This window comes from Myxocyprinus asiaticus, chromosome 20 (genome assembly GCF_019703515.2).
Source record: "Myxocyprinus asiaticus isolate MX2 ecotype Aquarium Trade chromosome 20, UBuf_Myxa_2, whole genome shotgun sequence".
Taxonomy (NCBI): Eukaryota; Metazoa; Chordata; class Actinopteri; order Cypriniformes; family Catostomidae; genus Myxocyprinus; species Myxocyprinus asiaticus.
This window is the reverse complement of record NC_059363.1, coordinates 9,552,357-9,562,354: the sequence shown is the minus strand read 5'-3', so window position 1 is coordinate 9,562,354 and position 9,998 is coordinate 9,552,357. Positions and strand designations below refer to the sequence as shown.

The following is a 9,998-nucleotide window of genomic DNA, read 5'->3' as shown; positions in this document are numbered from 1 at the left end:
GATAAAAAATGATTTAAAGATTTGTATAGGAAAAAAAGCTTGTTGTGCACGCTTAATAGGACAGCACCCTCTGCCTAACTACAGATTGTAAGGTATTTATTTTATTTGTTTAACAGCTAGAAATGGTGTATTCCAGGAAAAGCCAAAAGATGAAGATTGATCCCGAGGGTTTTAATTAATACTTGTGTTCCATCTTTGGCTGTGCTCCCTTTTGGTGGAATGAACTTTAACCAACCTCAGGGGAAATGGCATGGTTCAAACAGAAATGAGGTTGTGCTCTGATCACTTTATCCCTGTTTGTATTAATTAAAACAATCATTCTAAAGTCTCTGAGCCCTGAAGATAACAGTTTGGGCAGTCAGTTTGCATTAAGACTTATTCCACCTTCCTGAGAAATGAAAAAAAATACAACAAAATAAAAACACCAATGTTGTTGTATCCACTATGGCTGTGCAGATGATAACAAAGATGATATCTGCATAGAAAGCTGGTAACCTGGAGGACAAACTGCAAGATTTACCTGAGCCTAACTAAAATGTGCATGCATTCTACTATGCATGGTATGGAAACCCTGAATTTGATGGGAAGTATGTACACTGGGATCATCCACTGTTGCCACACTGGGACCCTAAAGTGGCATCAGCTTATCCCACAGGAAGACACCAGCCACCTGATGACATAGGAGCGAACTTCTACCTTGCCTTGGGACCATACAGCTCCAGAGATCCCTCTGTTATGGACAAACACATGCAACAGCTGCGTTCAGCTTCGGTTGGTGAGAAGTTTCCCAGCAACAGATTTTTTGTTGACTTGCTATATTTGCTCAAGTTAGGTCAGGTCAAGTTAATTTTTTTTTGTCATTTGCATAGGGTACACTGGCATTAAAATGCTTTTGATGAGGCTTAGAATGCAGAATTTGCAGAATAAATACATTAAGTCAATACAGACACAAAGTTTACAAACAGTTTACCAGTATAAAATACAGAAGATACAGATTTTGTGTGCAGTATCGAGTTAGTAGGTGCATTGTCATATGTAGATGCATGAAAGCTTGTAGGTAGAAACTGTTTACTGAATACACTTATTCTTGGTCATTTCAGGTGTTCTCACAATTTCTTGGTATCCACCTAGTATGGAGGATGACAATGGTGAAGAGATTGCCGCCTTGGTGCCTTTGATTTTGGATGCAGCTGACAAATATCAATTGAAGGTGTTGAAGAAGCAGATTGAGGTTTGAAATTTATAGCCTTTGGCTTTTGTCTGTTTAATCTCATCAAATTTTGTGTCCCTCACAGTTTGTTTTTCATATTGAGCCATACAAAGGATGAGATGATGCAAATATGCATGGAAATATTAAAAATATTGTAGAGAGGTAAGTATGATATATGTCATCTAAATCTTGCTATCCACCGTTTTCCTGATTACTGTAACTACTGGGCGGTGCCATGATGATTCTAATTGACACTGGACTGTTTTCTGGTTCCAATCTCCTAAGAAACTACCAGTACGAGCGTTCCAGATGAATAACACTAATCATTTTAATTGTTAGTTGGAGTAAAAATCAGTTCAGGCTCAACTTGTGCCATTGGCTGTCATAAATCAAAGTAGTTATTAATATCAACGTTTTTCACCTCGGTTCAAGTCATCCACCCACTCCTTAAACTTTGACCAGTAAGAGACTGTCAAAAAACGGTTATCTCTACTCTCTTAAGTATCAGCACTATTAAGCTACATGTTTTTTTGACAATTTTTACAAATTTAATATGCTAAACATCACATTATCCATTAAGAATACAGGTGCATCTCAATAAATTAGAATGTCGTAGAAAAGTTCATTTATTTCAGTAATTCAACTCAAATTGTGAAACTCGTGTATTAAATAAATTCAGTGCACACAGACTGAAGTAGTTTAAGTCTTTGGTTCTTTTAATTGTGATGATTTTGGCTCACATTTAACAAAAACCCACCAATTCACTATCTCAAAAAATTAGAATATGGTGACATGCCAATCAGCTAATCAATTCAAAACACCTGCAAAGATTTCCTGAGCCTTCAAAATGGTCTCTCAGTTTGGTTCACTAGGCTACACAATCATGGGGAAGACTGCTGATCTGACAGTTGTCCAGAAGACAATCATTGACACCCTTCACAAGGAGGGTAAGCCACAAACATTCATTGCCAAAGAAGCTGGCTGTTCACAGAGTGCTGTAACCAAGCATGTTAACAGAAAGCTGAGTGGAAGGAAAAAGTGTGGAAGAAAAAGATGCACAACCAACCGAGAGAACCACAGCCTTATGAGAATTGTCAAGCAAAATCGATTCAAGAATTTGGGTGAACTTCACAAGGAATGGACTGAGGCTGGGGTCAAGGCTTCAAGAGCCACCACACACAGACGTGTCAAGGAATTTGGCTACAGTTGTTGTATTCCTCTTGTTAAGCCACTCCTGAACCACAGTCAACGTCAGAGGCGTCTTACCTGGGCTAAGGAGAAGAAGAACTGGACTTTTGCCCAGTGGTCCAAAGTCCTCTTTTCAGATGAGAGCAAGTTTTGTGTTTCATTTGGAAACCAAGGCCCTAGAGTCTGGAGGAAGGGTGGAGAAGCTCATAGCCCAAGTTGCTTGAAGTCCAGTGTTAAGTTTCCACAGTCTGTGATGATTTGGGGTGCAATGTCATCTGCTGGTGTTGGTCCATTGTGTTTTTTGAAAACCAAAGTCACTGCACCCGTTTACCAAGAAATGTTGGAGCACTTCATGCTTCCTTCTGCTGACCAGCTTTTTAAAGATGCTGATTTCATTTTCCAGCAGGATTTGGCACCTGCCCACACTGCCAAAAGCACCAAAAGTTGGTTAAATGACCATGGTGTTGGTGTGCTTGACTGGCCAGCAAACTCACTAGACCTGAACCCCATAGAGAATCTGTGGGGTATTGTCAAGCGGAAAATGAGAAACAAGAGACCAAAAAATGCAGATGAGCTGAAGGCCACTGTCAAAGAAACCTGGGCTTCCATACCACCTCAGCAGTGCCACAAACTGATCACCTCCATGCCACGCCGAATTGAGGCAGTAATTAAAGCAAAAGGAGCCCCTACTAAGTATTGAGTACATATACAGTAAATGAACATACTTTCCAGAAGGCCAACAATTCACTAAAAATGTTTTTTTTATTGGTCTTATGATGTATTCTAATTTTTTGAGATAGTGAATTGGTGGGTTTTTGTTAAATGTGAGCCAAAATCATCACAATTAAAAGAACCAAAGACTTAAACTACTTCAGTCTGTGTGCATTGAATTTATTTAATACACGAGTTTCACAATTTGAGTTGAATTACTGAAATAAATGAACTTTTCCACGACATTCTAATTTATTGAGATGCACCTGTATACTAAAGCCAAGAGACACCCAAAGCAGATCTATAATATAAAAATATGTAAATAATTCAAGCTGACAGAGATTGACTTCTCCAGCTGTGCGCAACTTTTTAAATTCAAGATCTACTTTTTTCAGTAACTAGTTCAAATGATCTACCCATTTAGTTTAGAACTCAAATATGGGAAAACAGGCCATGGAAAAAAATTTTTTTATCTTTTCAGAAACAATGTCTGCTCAGTGCCAACCAATCTTGTTTACTGAGGATAAGTTAACTATGTGGTTATACTATTTTATAGAGATATAAAAGCCATTTTATTTGTTTGTTGTTTTTTTGGAATGCAATATTCACAGTAATCGAGTGCGATACATTTTTTCACTCTCGCGTGGAGCTTCAGCAGTTGCGTGCATTGTTGCGCGTGTTACATACTGCAGATCGCGAAAGCTTGTCGCTTGCCACGTACCGTTTAAAATACCCTTAAGCATCTGGACATTCATTTCCTTACTGAGTAAAAACATGATAATTTCACATCCCTCAGGTAAACCAAAGTTTTATATTGCGTCTGTGGGGCATGAGACGCGCAGTTGTAGCTTGAACAGCAGACTCACGTTGAGCTTTGACTGACAGCATACAGACAGACCTGAGGTTTTATTCAGTAAATAAAGATCTCTGGATTCCCACAATCAGTTTTACCTGTAATAATGGCCATAAACTATAAAATATTTATCGGAAGTGAGGCATTGCGATACATTTTTTAAACAATCATCACAAAATCTTATTTACACTAGGATCGCATTTCATTCAAATGGTAATTAATTTACACAGAACGGAACTCAAACGATAATTTGCTGAAAATAACCTTCTTAATCAAGTCCGATGGACGTCATGACATTATTTTATGTTGCTTCATAAAAGCCTATATTGCGGGGCCTGGGTAGCTCAGTGAGTATTGACGCTGACTACCACCTCTGGAGTCGTGAGTTCGATTCCAGGGTGTGCTGAGTGACTCCAGCCAGGTCTCTTAAGCAACCAAATTGGCCCAGTTGCTAGGAGGGGAGAGCCACATGGGGTAACCTCCTCGTGGTTGCGATTAGTGGTTCTCGCTCTCAATGGGGCGCGCGGTAAATTGTGCGTGGATCGCGGAGGGTAGCATGAGCCTCCACATGCAGAGTCTCCGCGGTGTCATGCACACGAGGCAACTGAGACTTGTCCTCCGCCACCCGGATTGAGGTGAGTAACCGTGCCACCATGAGGACTTACTAAGTAGTGGGAATTGGGCATTCAAAAAAACAAACGAAAAACGCCTATATTGCAAAACGATTGTGTAGATAAATAGGTTTAGATTGCATTCCAATGTGTTTTTGCTGAGTACAGCGTGTTCTGCTCGGCAATGAAGGACTCAATTCTCTCACGCTTCTGGACCACAGTTGAATGCAGATGAGCTTACCAGGTGTGTGTGTACTGTCCGGCGAGTTTGTGAAAACTGGATGTCATCTTTTCAAGTGCTGTTACATTGCTTAAGTGATGTTTTTTAGGTCCTGCATTGTTTTTAAAATCTGTTGAAATATCAAGTGAAGTAATGTCACACAGCTGACACCTCTTGCCGTTATGTGTTCGCACCCTCGTCCATCGTCTGCTTCACTTCGACATTATTTTCGATTAGTGGATAAGGCAATTTTGTAATCGCGAATTTTTTTTAATCAAGTAATCAAATTAAATCGAGTAATCGTGACAGCCCTAATCGTATGGATTATTTTTATGATGGCTATATGTACTATTTGGAGCTTAAGATGTTTGGCACCCATTCACTTGCATTATATGGACCTACAGACCTCAAATATTCTTCTAAAATTCTTCATTTGTGTTCTGCTGAAAGAGAGACTTCATACACACTTTGGATGGCATGAGGGTGAGAAAATGATGAGAGAATTTTCATTTTTGGGTGAACTATTCCTTTAAATGCATGGGTGTTTCGGCAAACATTATTATATACCTTGGGTCTTCAACAACCCAGCACATATCTTTATCACAAATGGATCTACAAAATGCCCAAATAGTGTCACATTTTCAAAAAAATGTCAAGACAATAATAAAAATATATATATTCTGATATATTTCGATGTTTTATTTTTAATAAATCAAAGATATGATGCAACAAATATAGAACAGAATTATTTTCTTCAACACTGAAATTTCATGTGACGCAACTGGCTGTCAAAGGCGTACTGAGCTACACATAACACAGGATACATATGTATTTTCTCAGGCACTTATTGAGTCTAAATAGACAACTTTGATAATTTCAGTAGTACACCCAAATGACTAAAGCCAATTCAGACTGTTCATGTGTTGTACTTGTTATAGTTTACTTCCTCATTGCTTCTTCATTAAATAGCAATATCAAATGTAAATCAAGTCAATCACTGAAACAGAAGAAGAAATAGCATTTATAATCTGTATACACACAAATGGAATACTGATAATTTGCTGTTGTCACACAGAAATATAGTAAAAATGTGTATGAATATAGTACACATTTGTCCTGTAATAAACAAAGAAATATATATCCTGTGATAGCAAACTTGCTTATGGATATGAAATGATCATAAAATTTTATTTTTAAAAAAAGAACAAATTACACTATTACATATCTCGGATCTATAATGACCCTTTACACTTATGTTAATTAAGCAGCAATAAAAATTATTTTTTTTTTAAACTTGTAAAGAGGAGGCGAGAAGCAGCTTTCCTGGTTCAGGTAAGTGTTTTATTCTCCTTACTGCAGCAAATACACTCTTTCAGGGCTTTCCCAATGTTCATTAATTCACTCTCAAAGTAAACAAAGTATTTTACAAAAATAAACTCTCAGCTATGCTATGATAAACTCCTGACTTCACAATAGGGTCTCTGGTGCCCAGGCTCTCTCTCTCTCGTCTACTTGCGGTCTGGCTCTATTTATGCCACTCTCCCCGTGCTCACTGAAATTAGAGACAGGTGTTAGATATAATTTAGCTCAGGTGTAAGCGCCCTTACCGCTTTCTCTCTCCGGAGAGATGCTTGACCACGCCCCCGCTGCCACAAAACTTTTTCCTTTTTGTTTTAGAAACACTATAAAGAAATTAAAGGTTGAGGAATACTGAAGAGGTGTGGGCATAACTCCAAAAAATGGATGAGATACAGGGGGTGGAATGAGGTCCATGGGTCACTAAAGACCCGAGGTATGCATTAAAGAATTAAACGAATGCGTTGTACTTCACAGGTATGGAAATCAACTTGCTTTTTAAAGATACAAAACAAACACTGGCAAGTTTCTGCCATTGCACTATATATATATGACTCCTACTTAGAAAGTCCAGATGTTTGGGCACAGCTGCTGAAGTCAGATGGTAAATACACCGTCAGGGACACACCATATGATGGCCTCTTCATTGCTGTTCTTGTGGAAGAGAGGCATAAAACAACATACTGACTGCTGGCTTTGATGGACTCTACACCTACTTTGCAACCAATAGCTTTACTTACGGCTCGTCACATCACAACTGATGAACCATCAAAACCTTCTGTGATTATAACGACTTGGTGTTCATACCGAGTGTAGGGCCAGGTTACATTGACACTAGCATTAGGCCTCGGAACTCCAAGAATACAAGGAACCACATTAATGGGAAATTTTATGAGACTGCTTTTAATGCGGCGGTGGAGGCAAGGCCGCAGATCATCTCTATAACTTCATTTAATGAATGGCATGAAGGAACACAAATTTAAAGAGCCATCCCCAAGACATGGGGTAAAACTACACATCTTGATTACCTTGGAGATAACGCAGAAGTGGGCTAGACAATTCAGTGAGGAGCAGAAGAAGTGGCTGGAGTGAAGTCCTTAATTGTTACTCCTGCGAAAGGCACAAATATGTTTGTTTTAAGTAAGTGTTTTTTTTTTGTTGTTTTTTTTAAACCTATGGCTTTTTACCACTACATGTAAATTTGACTGATTAACTTGCTTTCAGCAGAATTCTGACAAGAAGCTGTAAATAAAATAATTGCTTGTGGTGTGTCCTTGCACAACAATTGATTTTTTAAAATTAATTTATTATTAAAGGGAATTATTACATTATTTTTTAACAAAACATTTTTCAACTTTATACATTATTTCTATTGCATTAGGTTTAAAAAAAATAAAAAATAAAGTATATATTTTTTATATATATAACTTTGTGGTTTGTTTTTGTACATCCCATAGGGGAGACCTGGGCTAACTGACACAATTGGGAAAGCTGTCACAGGGGTATATCTCAGTCACTGAGTCAAAAGTCCAATTACACAAATGTGTGTTTTCTCTAGCAGTGGTTTTGTGTGCAAGTTTAAAACAACTAACTCAAAACTACCTCAAATTACAATATTTTTTAGTGAATTCATTCTTACAAAGTAAATGTCAGTATCAAAACATTTTGGCTACAGCTATTGGTTAAGGAAGGGAACACAATAAAATTACACTATATTCAGGCAACTGGGTCATATAAAAAGACCAAAAAGGTTCAACTGATAGTTTTTTTTTTTTTTAAATAAATATCTGATCGGGGCAAGTTGTCACACGTGTTTTAATGTAGGGAATCCAATTATAAAAGTATACAAACAGTTCATTCCAAATTTGTTGGCCAATGTTTCTATTTGTATGTAGTACAGTTGTGCTCAAAAGTTTGCACACCCTTGGAGAATTGGTAATATATGTACCATTTTTAAAGAAAACATGAGTGAGCAGGCAAAACACATTTCTTTTATTTCTTATGGGATTCATATTCAACTGTAGGTTATAACAGAATGGCACAATTATAAAACAAAACATGGCAACAAAGAAAAAAATGAAATGACCCCTGTTCAAAAGTCTGCATACCCTTAGTTCTTAATACTGTGTATTGCCCCCTAGCATCAATGACAGCGTGCAGTCTTTTGTAATAGTTGTCTATGAGGCCCCAAATTCTTGCAGGTGGAATAGCTGCCCATTCGTCTTGGCAAAATGCCTCCAGGTCATGCAAAGTCTTTGGTCGTCTTGCATGAACCACACGTTTGAGATCTCCCCAGTGGCTCAATGATATTAAGGTCAGGAGACTTTGATGGCCACTCCAGAACCTTCACCTTTTTCTGCTGTAACCACTGGATGGTCAACTTGGCCTTGTGCTTCGATTCATTTTCGTGCTGGAAAGTCCCTAGAGCGTCCCATGTGCAGTTTTCGTGCAGAAGAATTCTGATGACATGCTGCATTCGTCTTGCCATCAGTTTTCACAAGATTTCCTGTGCCTTTAGAGCTCACACACCCCCAAAACATCAGTGAGCCACCACCATGCTTCACCATAGGCCTTGTTGACCCCTCTCCAAACATAGTGCTTATGGTTGTGACCATAAAGCTCTATTTTGGTCTCGTCACTCCAAATTACAGTGTGCCAGAAGCTGTGAGGCGTGTCAAGGTGTTGTCGGGCATATTGTAACCGTGCTTTTTTGTGGCATTGGTGCAGTAAAGGCTTCTTTCTGGCAACTCGACCATGCAGCTCATTTTTGTTCAAGTATTGTCGTATTGTGCTCCTTGAAACAACCACACCATCTTTTTCCAGAGCAGCCTGTATTTCTCCTGAGGTTTCCTGTGGGTTTTTCATTGTATCCCGAACAATTCTTCTGGCAGTTGTAGCAGAAATCTTTCTTGGTCTTCCCGACCTTGGCTTGGTATCAAGAGATCCCCGAATTTTCCACTTCTTAATTGTTCTTGATTGAACAGTACTGACTGGCATTTTCAAGGCTTTTGATATCTTTTTATATCCTTTTCCATCTTTATAAAGTTCCATTTACCTTGTTACGCGGTCTTTTGACTGTTCTTTTCTGCTCCCCATGGCTCAGTATCTAGCCTGCTCAGTGCATCCACATGAGAGCTAACAAACTCATTGACTATTTATACACAGACACTAATTGCAATTTAAAAAGCCACAGGTGTGGGAAATTAACCTTTAATTGCCATTTAAACCTGTATGTGTCACCTTGTGTGTCTGTAACAAGGCCAAACATTCAAGGGTATGTAAACTTTTGATCTGGGCCATTTGGGTGATTTCTGTTATCGTTATGATTTAAAAAGGAGCCAAACAACTATGTTTAATGGCTTCATATGATCACTATCCTTACATTTCACAATTTCTGCCAGGGTATGCAAACTTTTGAGCACAACTGTATATATATATTTTTTAATTATTAATTGTTTTGGGTTTTATAATTGTAGCCTACTGTTTAAATTGTATTTATTTATAGGCTTTTTCATACCAAGTTCCATTGTGACAACTAGCCCCGGTCTTCCTTGATTTTATATAAAAGGCGTCTATAACATGCTGACTGGCATGGACTGCAAAAGCATGGACTCAAATATAAACGATGAACAAATAGATAATCCGTGAGTACATACATAATCTAACGCTACTGTTACATCTTTCATCCCCAATCCATGCCTTTTTTTTTTTTTTTTTTTTTTTTTTTGCATTCTTGCATTTGCATCAACTCTCTCTCTCTCTCTCTCTCTCTCTCTCTCTCTCTCTCTCTCTCTCTCTCTCTCTCTCTCTAAATCTGTCACTGTATCCAGGCGTTACCCGCAGTGACAC

At 38.3% G+C, this 9,998-nt stretch overlaps 1 pseudogene; it reads left to right on the top strand.

Annotated features, from left to right (window-relative positions):
• Nucleotides 1-540: 540 nt before the first annotated feature.
• LOC127410794 (glycoprotein endo-alpha-1,2-mannosidase-like) lies at nt 541-7,204 on the top strand (annotated as a pseudogene).
• Nucleotides 7,205-9,998: the final 2,794 nt, after the last annotated feature.